The 11,766-nt window shown below is 50.9% G+C and overlaps 1 long non-coding RNA gene across 1 annotated transcript; it reads left to right on the top strand.

Moving 5' to 3' along the window:
- Positions 1-9,746: 9,746 nt before the first annotated feature.
- Positions 9,747-11,562, top strand: LOC129200352 (uncharacterized). Its single transcript, XR_008574866.1, has 3 exons — positions 9,747-9,978; positions 11,235-11,286; positions 11,380-11,562. It is a non-coding gene; the product is annotated as an uncharacterized LOC129200352 (long non-coding RNA).
- The last annotated feature ends 204 nt before the right edge of the window (positions 11,563-11,766 follow it).

Below are 11,766 nucleotides of genomic sequence, written 5' to 3'. Positions count from 1 at the left end.
TGGGTGCACGCAGGCTCCCTCGGGCACCCAAGGGTGCACACAGGCTCCCACAGGCATCTACAGGGGCATACGGGCTTTCACAGGCTCCCACAGGCTTAAATGGGTTCCCGCAGATGCACGTGGCCTCCCACGTGTTCTTGAGGGTGCATACGGGCTCTCGCAGGTTCCCACGGGGGCACCAAGGTTCCCAGAAGTGCACAAGGGCTCCTACGTACTCCCACAGGCTCCCATGGGCTCAGACGTGCTCCCACTGCCTCCCACAGAGGTGCACGGGCTCTCACGGTCTCTTTCCTGCATCCTGTCTCGTAAAATTTTTGCTCTGTGTCTACTTTTATCAATATGTCTCTCCCTGGTTTTCAATTGTTTCCTGTCTGTCCTGTACCCCATCGCTTCTAAGTTTTCTTTCCTTGTCTATTTTTGTCCAATTTACCATCTTGCTGTTTTTTAATCTTTTCCTTTATTTCCTTAATCTTGTTGCTTTTAAGACTTTTTTCTACATCTGCTTTTAGCTAGTTCCTGTCTCTATTTTTTAATTCTTTCTTGCCTGTTGGGTACTCCCTCAATTTTACAATTTTCTTTATATGTCTCCATTTATTTAGTTCCTTGTCCTTATTTTTTTATTTTTCCTCGTTTAATGCATTCATTTTTCAATTTTTTCCACATCTACTTTTATTTAGTTTTCTCTCCCTATTTTTAAATCTTTTTCTCCTCTCCCTTGTACCCTTTTGCCTTTTAAATTTTCTTTCCATGTCTGCTTTTATCAAGCTGTCTACCCCTATTTTTACTACTTTCTTGCTTGTCACATACCCTGTTGGTTTTTAAGTTTTCTTTGTGTCTTTTGTTTTTTTCCCCTCTCCATTCATCCCGAGGCTTTAGAGGGTCTCCTCAGCATGCTCTTACCTCTGGAATGTAATTTGTAGCCCTCTCGGTCTGTCAGGACATGTCCTCTGGTCATCCCTCTTCCTTAGAGCAGTCTTTTTGTCCTCTCCTCCATCTCTCTTGCCTCCAATGGGTCAGCGTCTTCCTCATGACATCCGTACCCTGTTCAAATCCCCTCCCGTGTCCTTTTGCGCCCTCGAGCCTCCTTCGGTCTCTCTGGCCACCTTTTGGGGTTTTTTGCGCCCTTCAGAGCACTCCTGCATTATTCTTTGCAGTTTAGGATGTCTTCGTTCGGCTCCCGGCCCCCTGACGGCATCTGTCCTTTGTCAAAGTCCCCTTCGTACTTGCGCATCGTTATCTCTGAGGCTTCTTTGATCTCTCGGGCTCCTTCGGGACTGTTCTGCTCCCTTTGCCGAGCCCTCACGAGACATCCCCTATGCCCCGGAGCCCCGTTTTAGGTCGGGAGGACGCTTTGCACCCCTCTTTTCCCCTCAGAGCCCTTCCCGAGTCCGCACCCATTACCCCGGTCCTCTCGTCCGTGCCGCGCATTTCCGTTCGGTCCCCTGAGGGCATCCGTGCTTTGTTCAATTCCCTTTTGAGCTCATCACGGCCCCGAGACTTCTTTGGTCTCTCCGGCCCCTTCGGGACCTCTCTAATCTCTGCGACGATGCTTTTTGTTCCGTTGGAACCTTTCCTGAAGCCATCTTTTTGCTCCAGAGCAGTCTTTTTGTTTTCTGTCTTATAGTATATTTCTACTTGTTTTCTGGTACCCCAAAGATGTCTACCTGTGGTTCAGATTGCCTCTTGAGTTTTCCAGAGAAGGCGACAGCCTTTGTCCATTTCTATTGACACATCTCCCATAGTGTTATTTGATGTGTCTTACAATTTATTTTAGTTCTAGCTACTTATGTGTTCATCAGGCTGCTTCACAGAGTTTCTGATACATTTTTTGTATTTCCATGGTTTTTTAGTGTTTTCTGTCCTTTGGGACATATCTAGTTCCATTAAGGGAGTCAGTCGGAGGGACCGACAAGGCTACTCGAGTCATTGACGATTTACAGTAAATAATTTACTTTGCAACCGGAAATATTTTTAAGAAAGGATTCCTACGGGATTTATTTCTGCTTTGTCATTCGGTCTCGTCTAGAACGTAGATCTAGTAGAAGTTAGATCGCACGCGTCACCTCGCTAGAAGCGATGCGTAACCCTGTAGCATCTTGAGTTTTTTTACAGGAAACTAAAGCACATAATTTTCAATATTGCTATTGCATTTAACAAACTGCTTTCTTATAGAGTTTGGTATGACACTTATCTTTTTCTCTCTGTGCCCTGGAAAAAATAAGTTTAATTACCTACCCATTTGTGATGCAAAAGATGAAGCTGGGATAAAAGAGCAGGCATCATCATTTCCAATAAGGATCGCTTTCTCTGTTCGGCGCTTTGCACGGCACAAACTCGAGGCAGATCAGAAAACCCACGGCGCCTCCTCTGGCCATCTTTAAGCCTTCTGGTGGTCGGCCCCTCCCCTTTCCCAGGGGATGGTGGGAAGGGCAGTGGGCGGGGCCCACGGTATATGACCACAGGCCTCGGCCAGGGACTTCATTCAGCTCCCGGGCTTCTCTGGTGTCAGTGGTCTGCTATTCCTTTGGCTGATGGCAGTTTTTGAGCTGGCTCAGCTGTTTGTTTTGTTGTTTAGGGAAGCAGAGGTATCTGAGGTAAGAGCTTCAGGAATAGTTGAGGTTCAGCGGGATGTAGAGAAGAAAGCATACCTGTATGCAGGTTTTGGGATTTTTCCTAGTTAATAATTTTGTATTGAGCGTTCAGGAGATTCCACATTTAGGATTTAATGGTATGTAACTTTTTTTATTCCCAGTTCATTGTATGTTACAGGAATTCCTGACTTTGTTGGAGACGGAACCTTGTTTTTTTCACCAGCTTTGCTGTTTACTGTGTAAGTTGATGATGTCATCTCTTTTAATAAGACTGATGGTGAGATCATCTAGCAGAGTTTAGGGCAAGCATCTTGTATGCATCTGTTGATGGAGTTCTAGTATTTCTTAGGAAAACAGCAAGAACATATGGCACAGCATATTTCAGGGTACAGGGCAGCTCATTGCTTTTCCCGGTCACCCACGGACTACCACGTCGTTTCTAGAACCTCTGCAGCTTGTAGCAGGCCCCTCATAGATTATAAGTATTAGGACTTCACTTATTTTGTGGGCATGTAGCAGAGCCCATACTTCGCAGGAAAACGGAGGAGAGGACTTGCCAGCAGAACGCAGGGCATGGCTCAGAAGAGCAGCTCTGGAGGAGCTGTTAGGAGTGGGGTTCCTTCCCTGGGAGTTTGGGAGAAGAAAAGGGGTTTCTAAAGTTTTGGGACTGGAGAACGGTTTGGAAAGGGTGGAGGGTTCATCGGCCCTTCTCAGGTCAGCTTTGCAGTTGGATTTGGATGTCGATGAGGTCTGTTCTGTTTTAGTCTCTCTGCAGCTGACGGGAGGTACGACTGTCCCGAGATGCACCGTAAACGGTCCGTTCCTCTGCATCGGAATATGTGGGGCTGAACATCAGAAGAGTCTCATCTCGTCGAGTGAGGAGTACATCAAAATATACCCTCCTAACCTCTCTGCTTTTCTGTGCCTCTTACTGTCTTCATTCCCTGACTTAATTTTTGCATCTATTCCTTCACCATCCATCTGGATTTCACAGTTACTTACAGACCTGGACTAGGCGATTGTCTCCAGCACAGGCTTGAGTGACTGTATTTGCTGGAATTTCACGGAGAGGAGGATGTGTATTACCTCTGCTCATTTAAAAAAACAAACCAAAACCAAAAACCCCCAAAAACCTGCAGCCAGAGGTCTTTTATTATTGCGGTCCTGACACGCAAGCTTTTTCTATTTTCTGGTTTTGCCTTAAGCACGCAGCAAGGCTTGCTCTAGTATCGGTCACGGCAGTTATGTTTTCTTGTTCATATTTTTCTATTGTGTGTTTTAGCACCAGTTTCTGTAGTTGTAACGAGCCCATTTTGGATCTTTGAGACGCTGTGTCACGATTGTCACGCTTTTGCCATTGGTCGACCGCCTCTGTAATTCCCTAAAGGGCCTTGTAGGTAAGGAGGTTGTTTGTGCCACTCGTGACCCGAGCTTCAGTGCGGCAACCTGCAAGCAGCAGAGGCGGCGAGGAGGAGCGGCCGAGGTAAAGGAATGAAAGATGGGAATCGGTGCAGGCAGGCTGTGGTTCTGGGCAGCACCCTGACACGTGGCTTTTGCTTTGGTGGCTTTCAGGTGCTGTGAGCAGCCTCGGAGGGGCAAAGTTGTATCCCAGTAAGCGGTCGGAGAAGGCGAGCCAGTCGTCAGCGGGGCCGCTGTCCCAGAGCGGGAAATGTTGGCTGCTCAGATAAGCATTTCTCTTTGGTTTTTCAGGTGCCACGCTGGCTGGTTTTGGAATTGGATGAGGATTTGAGGTGAGCTGCAGTGGTAGCAAGGAGGAGAATAGGACCGGTGACTTCTCCAAGAGTAACAGTAATTTTGCATCTCTGGGCATCCTAGGACCACAAGTGATGACTGCTACGGGGTCCATCTCCGGAAGGTAAAGGGGAGCGGAATGCCACGGCCCTTCTCAGGAGGGGTGGTATCATGGGAGAGGTTGGTGTTGATGGGTGCGATGGCTTACTGTCAGCACTGCTTGCTTATGGGGTAATTTTATGCAGATGATGAAGCAGAACCAGGTGACTGCAGGACATCCCAGTTAGCTGATGTGTGATAGGTGTGTATTTGTTGAGGATGGTTTCGCATCCCCAACTCTCTGAAAGCCAAGTTGAGGGACCGTGGCTGGAGAGGGTCTGGGAGATCAGGCAGGGTAGGAAGTTGCGGGGGTGGTGGGGATGTGGGAGTGGAGGCATTAAAGTTAGTGTAGAGGAGAGGGCTGTCTGAGAGCAGTTCCCTTTGGGTGGGCCAAGGGAGCGGGTTACTCATCAGCACCATGCTAGACTGTGCCGGGCAGGGCAGCTCCAGCCTGTGTCTGAGTTGTTGTAGATCTTGTCTTGTGTGTCTTAGCCCTTCCTCAGGTCTCAATGCCCTCTTTGCTCTCAAGGGGCATGGCATAGTTCTCTGGCACCATCGCTAGGGTCTCGAATACCTCTACTCATGGGCGTAGTGCCAATCGGGTGCTTCTTTTCTTGCGTAGCAAGCTCTATAGCGTGGATCGGTCTTGCATCTTGGAAGTTTGTGCTGGGTCCTCTTCTTGCGGCCTCTTCCATCGGGAGCTCTGCTCCCCAGCCATCCCTTTTCAGGGACTGGGTCTTCTACCCCGAATCCTGATGTTCATAGGTCTTGAAGACCCGGCTTCTTGATACATCCATCATCTCAGTTTTGACAGTAACTTCTTATAATGGGCCATCACAGTCCATTCTTTTCTGGGGTTGCCATAGAGCTTCCTTGTCAGGGCATTGTGCCCTGTAGGTCAGGGCATTGTGCTCAGCAGCTTCTCTGGTCCAGGAGTCGTCCTTCTTGCTGAGAGTTTTCTCTCATCCTTGAGTTGTGTTGTTTGCGTTCTGTGTAGTGTTGGTCTGTGTGTGTGTGCGTGCATGTTGGGCGTGGAGCTGCTCTGCCTGGGGGTGTCGAGTCAGGGTTAGGTGGAATAGTCATAAGAGTGTGTGGCTAGTAGGTTGATATGCCCAGACTGCTTGGGCAAAGGTTGCGTTGTCGCCTCAGATCAAGTAGGCGTAGGCAGGCTGTCTGGAGCGTCACTTCCGTAGTGTTCTGTGGAGATGACGGGAGCTGCCTGGGAGGGGGTGTTCAGGGGTAGTGAAAGCAGATGGACTGTCAAAGGTGTCAAAGGCCTATCTGTGTGGGGCTTAAGGTTTGGGGGCATCTTTTAATGGCGGTCTGTAATTGGGCTCTGGATGGTATTCCTAAATGGCAATAAGAGCTCTGGAACTGTTTGGCTATCGCTCTTCAGCATCCAGGTGACTTGTTTAGTAATTTGGGTTTTTCTTTTTCAGATGCAGAGAGAGAAGGTGCGCACCAAAGAGCGGCCGAGGAGGTGAGCAGAGTGCTGGTGGTGTGGGAGGGAAGATGTGGCTGGTGGCTATATGACTACCTTAATATTTGTGCGTGGATTTTCTTATTTTGAAGGTGCAAAGCTGGATATTGATACTTTAGGATAGTGACATGGGAGGTGACTCAGGCCAGGTGAGCAGTGACTAGTGGGCTGAAGTAGCAGTTATTTTTCAGGTGTAGCATTGCTGGCTCAGTTAAAGGTATCCTTGTGTCTTCCAGGTGGGGTGTCAGCATGGCAACATGGAAACAGCAGAGGTGGTGAGGACGAGTGGCTGAGGTAAAGGAGGGGGAGGCAGGAGTTGGTGTGGGCAGACTGCAGTTTTGGGCACTGTCTCAGCATGTGCCTCTTGCTTTGTTTTTGGCAGGTGCCGCAGGGAGCCTCAGAGGGGCGAAGCCGTGTGCCAGTGAGCAGTCTGAGAAGGTGAGGTGGTTGTCTGTGTCTAAAAGCACAGCACTATATGGCGCCTAGTCTAAGCATTTGCTTCTGGTTTTGCAGGTGCTGCACGGCCACGTTTGGAACTGGGTGCCCATTTGAGGCGAGCTGGAAGAATAGCGAGGGCAATCATGGGAGCGGTGACCTCTCAGAAACATAGGAGTAATCTTGTGTCTCTTGGTGTTTTAGGTGCCACAAGCGATGACAGCTGCAGCATGTGTCTCTGGAATGAACAGGTGAGTGGAAAGCCACGGTGCTTCTGGGGAGGAGGGGGGGTGTGTTGTGGGAGAGCTTGACGTTGACTGGTGCAATGGTGACTGATGGCGCTGTGTGTTTTTGAGTTTTTTTTTATTGTAGATGATGAAGAGAAACCTGGTGACTCCAGGAATGTCCCAGTTAGCTGATATGTGATGTGTGCATTGTTGATTGCAGGTGGTTCCAGATCCCAGGCCCTCTGAAAGCTAAGTTGAGGGACCGTGGCTGGGGAGGGAGTGGGATGAGAATGGAATGAGGTTGGGAGTTGCAGGGGAGGCGTTTTATAGTTTAGCGTAGGGGAGAGGGCTGACTGGGAGCAGTTCCCTTTGGGTGGGCCAAGGGAGCGGGTTACTCATCAGCACCATGCTGGACTGTGCCGGGCAGGGCAGCTCCAGCCTGTGTCTGAGTTGTTGTGGATCTTGTCTTGTGTGTCTTAGCCCTTCCTCAGGTCTCAATGCCCTCTTTGCTCTCAAGGGGCATGGCATAGTTCTCTGGCACCATCGCTAGGGTCTCGAATACCTCTACTCATCGGCGTAGTGCCAATCGGGTGCTTCTTTTCTTGCGTAGCAAGCTCTATAGCGTGGATCGGTCTTGCATCTTGGAAGTTTGTGCTGGGTCCTCTTCTTGCGGCCTCTTCCATCGGGAGCTCTGCTCCCCAGCCATCCCTTTTCAGGGACTGGGTCTTCTACCCCGAATCCTGATGTTCATAGGTCTTGAAGACCCGGCTTCTTGATACATCCATCATCTCAGTTTTGACAGTAACTTCTTATAATGGGCCATCACAGTCCATTCTTTTCTGGGGTTGCCATAGAGCTTCCTTGTCAGGGCATTGTGCCCTGTAGGTCAGGGCATTGTGCTCAGCAGCTTCTCTGGTCCAGGAGTCGTCCTTCTTGCTGAGAGTTTTCTCTCATCCTTGAGTTGTGTTGTTTGCGTTCTGTGTAGTGTTGGTCTGTGTGTGTGTGCGTGCATGTTGGGCGTGGAGCTGCTCTGCCTGGGGGTGTCGAGTCAGGGTTAGGTGGAATAGTCATAAGAGTGTGTGGCTAGTAGGTTGATATGCCCAGACTGCTTGGGCAAAGGTTGCGTTGTCGCCTCAGATCAAGTAGGCGTAGGCAGGCTGTCTGGAGCATCACTTCCGTAGTGTTCTGTGGAGATGACGGGAGCTGACTGGGAGGGGGTGTTCAGGGGTAGTGAAAGCAGATGGACTGTCAAAGGCCTATCTGTGTGGGGCTTAAGGTTTGGGGGCGTCTTTTAATGGCGGTCTGTAATTGGACTCTGGATGGTATTCCTAAATGGGAATAAGAGCTCTGGAACTGTTTGGCTATCACTCTTCAGCATCCAGGTGACTTGTTTAGTAATTTGGGGTTTTCTTTTTCAGATGCAGAGAGAGAAGGTGCGCACCAAAGAGCGGCAGAGGAGGCGAGCAGAACGCCGTAAGGAGGTGGGTCGGCCGGTGGTGTGGGAGGGAAGATGTGGCTGGTGGCTATATGACTACCTTCAAATTTGTGTTTTTGGCTCTTTTTTTTTTTTTTTTTTTTTTATTGTGAAGGTGTGCAGCAATGAGCGAAGCAGCATATCAGTGCTGGTGCTGACTCGGGCCAGGTGAGCAGCGACCAGTGCGCTGAAGTATGGCAGTTTATTTTTCAGCTGTCGCGTTGGTGATTAAGATACAGGTATCCTTTGTTTGTGTTTTCCAGGGGGGGCGCAAGTGTCAGCATGGCAATGTGTAAATGGCAGAGGTGGCGAGGATGAGCGGCAGAGGTAAAGGAGGGGGCGGTAGGAATTGGTGCGGGCAGGCTGCGGTTTTGGGCGCTGTCTCAGCGTGTGCCTCTTGCTTTGTTTTTTGCAGGTGCCGCAGGGAGCCTCGGAGGGGCGAAGCCGCGTGCCGACGAGCGGTCCGAGAAGGTGAGGCGGTTGTCGGTGTCTAATAGCAAAGCACTATACGGCACCTAGTTTGAGCGTTTCCCTCTGGTTTTGCAGGTGCTGTGTGGCCACCTTTGGGACCGGATGCCCATTTGAGGTGAGTTGGAGGAACGGTGAGGGCGACTGTGGGAGCGGCGACTTCTCGGAAACGTAGGAGTAATTTTTTGTCTCTTGGTGTCTTAGGTGCCACACGCGACAGCTGCAGGGTCCGTCTCTGGACCGAGCAGGTGAGTGGAAAGACGTGGCCGTTTTGAGGAGGGGGGGTGTTGTGGGCGAGTTTGGTGTCGGCTGGTGCGATGCTGACTGACGGCACTGCTTTGTTTGTGTGGGGTTTTTTTGGTGTGGGTGTTTTTTTTTTTTTTTACTGCAGGTGACGAAGAGGAACCAGGCGACTGCAGGAACATCCCAGTGAGCCGACGTGCACGTTGTTTGTTGTGGATGGTTCGAGATCGCCGGCCCTCTGAAAGCTAAGTTGAGGGACCGTGGCCGGGGAGGGAGTGGGATGAGGAGGGGGCAAGTTTGGGGGTTTTATGGTTAGCGCAGGGGAGAGGGCTGTCTGGGAGCGGCCTCCCTTGGATGGGCAAAGGGAGCAGGTTACTTGTCAGCACCAAGCTAGACTCTGACGGGCAGGGCAGTTCCAGCCTGTGTTATGTCTGTGTGTCTCGTTGTCTGTGTCTTAGCCCTTCCTCGGGTCTCGATGCCCTCCTTGCGCTCAAGGGGCGCGGCGTGCTTCTCGGGCGCCGTCCCTAGGCTCTCGAATGCCTGTATTCATTGGCATAGTGCCAACGGGGGTGCTTCTTTGCTTGCCTTGCAAGCTTACGGCACGGATAGGTCTTGCGTGTCGGAAGCTTCCGGCGGGTCGTCTTTTTGCAGCCTCATCCCCGGCTGCGTCGGGAGCTCTGCTCTCCAGCCATCCCTTTTCAGGGACTGGGGCTTCCTCCCCGCATCCTTACGTTCTTAGGTCTTGAAGACAGGCTTCTTGCTGCATCCCTCACCCAGGTTTCGACCGTAACTTCTTATAACGGTCCATTCTTTTCTGGGGTTGCCATAGAGCTTCCTCGCCTGGCCGTCGCGCCCTGCAGGTCGTCTTGCTTGGCAGCCTCTGCGGTCCGGGAGTCCTTCTTCTCGCTGAGAGTTTTCTCTCGTTTGTGACCTGCATTGTTTGTAGCGTTCTGTGTAGTCTCGTCCTGCGTGTGTGTGTGTGTGTGTCTTGGGCATGGAGCTGCTCTGTCCAGGGGTGTCGAGTCAGGGTTAGGTGGAATAGCAATGCGCGTGTGTGGTTAGTGGGTCGATATGCCCACTCTGGAATTGTTTGCCCCTCTCCTGGCATCTGGGTGACTTGTGTAATAACCTGGTTTCTTTTTTCAGGTGTGAACATGCTGGATGCACACTGAAGAGTGGCAGAGGAGGGGAGAAGAGCGCTGTAACAAGGTAGGTCAGGACAAGTTTGGGAGTTGCAAGGGATGGCTTTTAAAGTTACCGTATGGGAGAGGGCTGTCTGGGAGCAGTCGCCTTTGGGTAGCCAAAGGGAGCGGGTTACTTGTCAGCACCATGCTAGAATGTGCCAGGCAGGGCAGTGCCAGCCTGCGCGTGGTTGTGTTGCGTAGGTTGTGTTGTCTGTCTGATGCTCTACACCATACCTTCCTCAGGCCTTGATGCCTCCGCTGCTTTTTGTGATCAGCGGGTACCTTATTAGATCTCATGAGTCTTGAATGTCTGCACTCATCGATATTGTGCTCATCAAGCCCTTATTCTCTTGCACTTGTAGCTTAAAGCATAGATCTGTTTGGTGTGCATTGTGCTGTAGATGTTTGTGAGCGGACGTCTCTTGCAGCGCAAGCCACGTGCTGCCTGCAGCTCCACTGAGCATTATGTTTACCCCGAGTTCTTTTCTAAGGTTTCATCCCCACATCTTTAACGGTCTTAGATCTTAAAACCCGGCTTCTCATGTGTCTGTCGTTCTGGTTTTGACAGTTGCTTTCTCTTGCCGGCCACAGCCGTCACCTCTTTCCCGGGACCGCTATAGAGCATCCGCAATGTTGCGGTGCCGTAGGGCTTCTTTGTCAGCGTTATGTTCGCTACGGTAGCCGTTCTCGCTCGCGGCCTTCTCGCGTCTCACGGTTACGTTGGCCGTGTCTGTGTGCCGTGTCGGGGTTGGAGCTGCTCCCCCAGGGGTGTAGCAATGGTAAAGACTGGTAGCGTAGCTTCGCAGTGTAGTGGTAAAATGTTGATCTGACCAGATTCTTTTGGTGAAGATGCTACAGTCCATCTCTGGGCAGGTATCTGTAGACAGCTGTCATAGTTTCATTGTCCTGGCAGGTACCAGAAGCTGTACTCTGGCCTTCTGGGACTAGCCGTTTGTGTGGTAGTTGAGCGGGTTGAATCTCGCATATGCCTTAGTTTGTATATGTGGGGCTCAATATTTGGGGTTTGGTATCTCTTCTCTGTTTGTTTTAGCTGTAGTTAGAAGGCTTATGCAAAAAGATGACAGACCTTTCGGTCTCGTCAAGCTACCGGTCGGCGGCCAGTGCCTTACCTTTCACGGTTTGTTTGGGTTTTTCAGATGCTGGGCGACAAGCCGTGCGTCAAAGGCCGCCGGAAGAGGAGAGAGGAGCGCCGGATTCAGCGGATCGGCACATCTCTTGGTGAGTCTGACTAGTTCGTGCTTTTCTGGTTGTATTTTCTAGGCACGAATCACTGCGTGAACAGGATATCCACACCAGAGCAATCTTAAGTGAGGTGAGCGATGACAGGTGTGCTGACGTAGAAGTTTTCTAAGGTGTCATATTATAGACGTAGCTAAAATCATATCCGGTCATTTGAGTTTTACAGGTGGTGGTCAGGCCTCGGCACGGCAGACCGAAGAATCCGACTCCGAGCAGCTGAGGAAAAGGGATGGGCGAGAGGAAGGCATTTTCAAGGAGGGCTTCGTCGCAGAGGAGGTCGACGCAGGGCGGCACGTCGGCGACTGGCGACGCTCTGTCTCGCGAGGGACGAAGAGCAACCCGGCGGATGGGGGAGCGTCCCGGTTAAATGACCTGTTCCCCATGAGGAGGGAATCTGGATCCTGCTCTCTCAAAGGTAATTTAAGGGCCAAAAACGGTGGTTGGGGCATGGGCCAGCAGGGGGTTTAATATCAGGGCTGCGGAGAGGGCTATTTAGTCTGCCTTGAGTCTAGGGACAAGATAGGGGTCCCAGGTCCATTCTGTTGGATGTAAA

Source organism: Grus americana, unplaced genomic scaffold, assembly GCF_028858705.1.
Source record: "Grus americana isolate bGruAme1 unplaced genomic scaffold, bGruAme1.mat H_62, whole genome shotgun sequence".
Lineage (NCBI taxonomy): Eukaryota > Metazoa > Chordata > Aves > Gruiformes > Gruidae > Grus > Grus americana.
The sequence above is the reverse complement of the archived record's forward strand: the minus strand, read 5'-3'. Positions and strand labels throughout refer to the sequence as shown.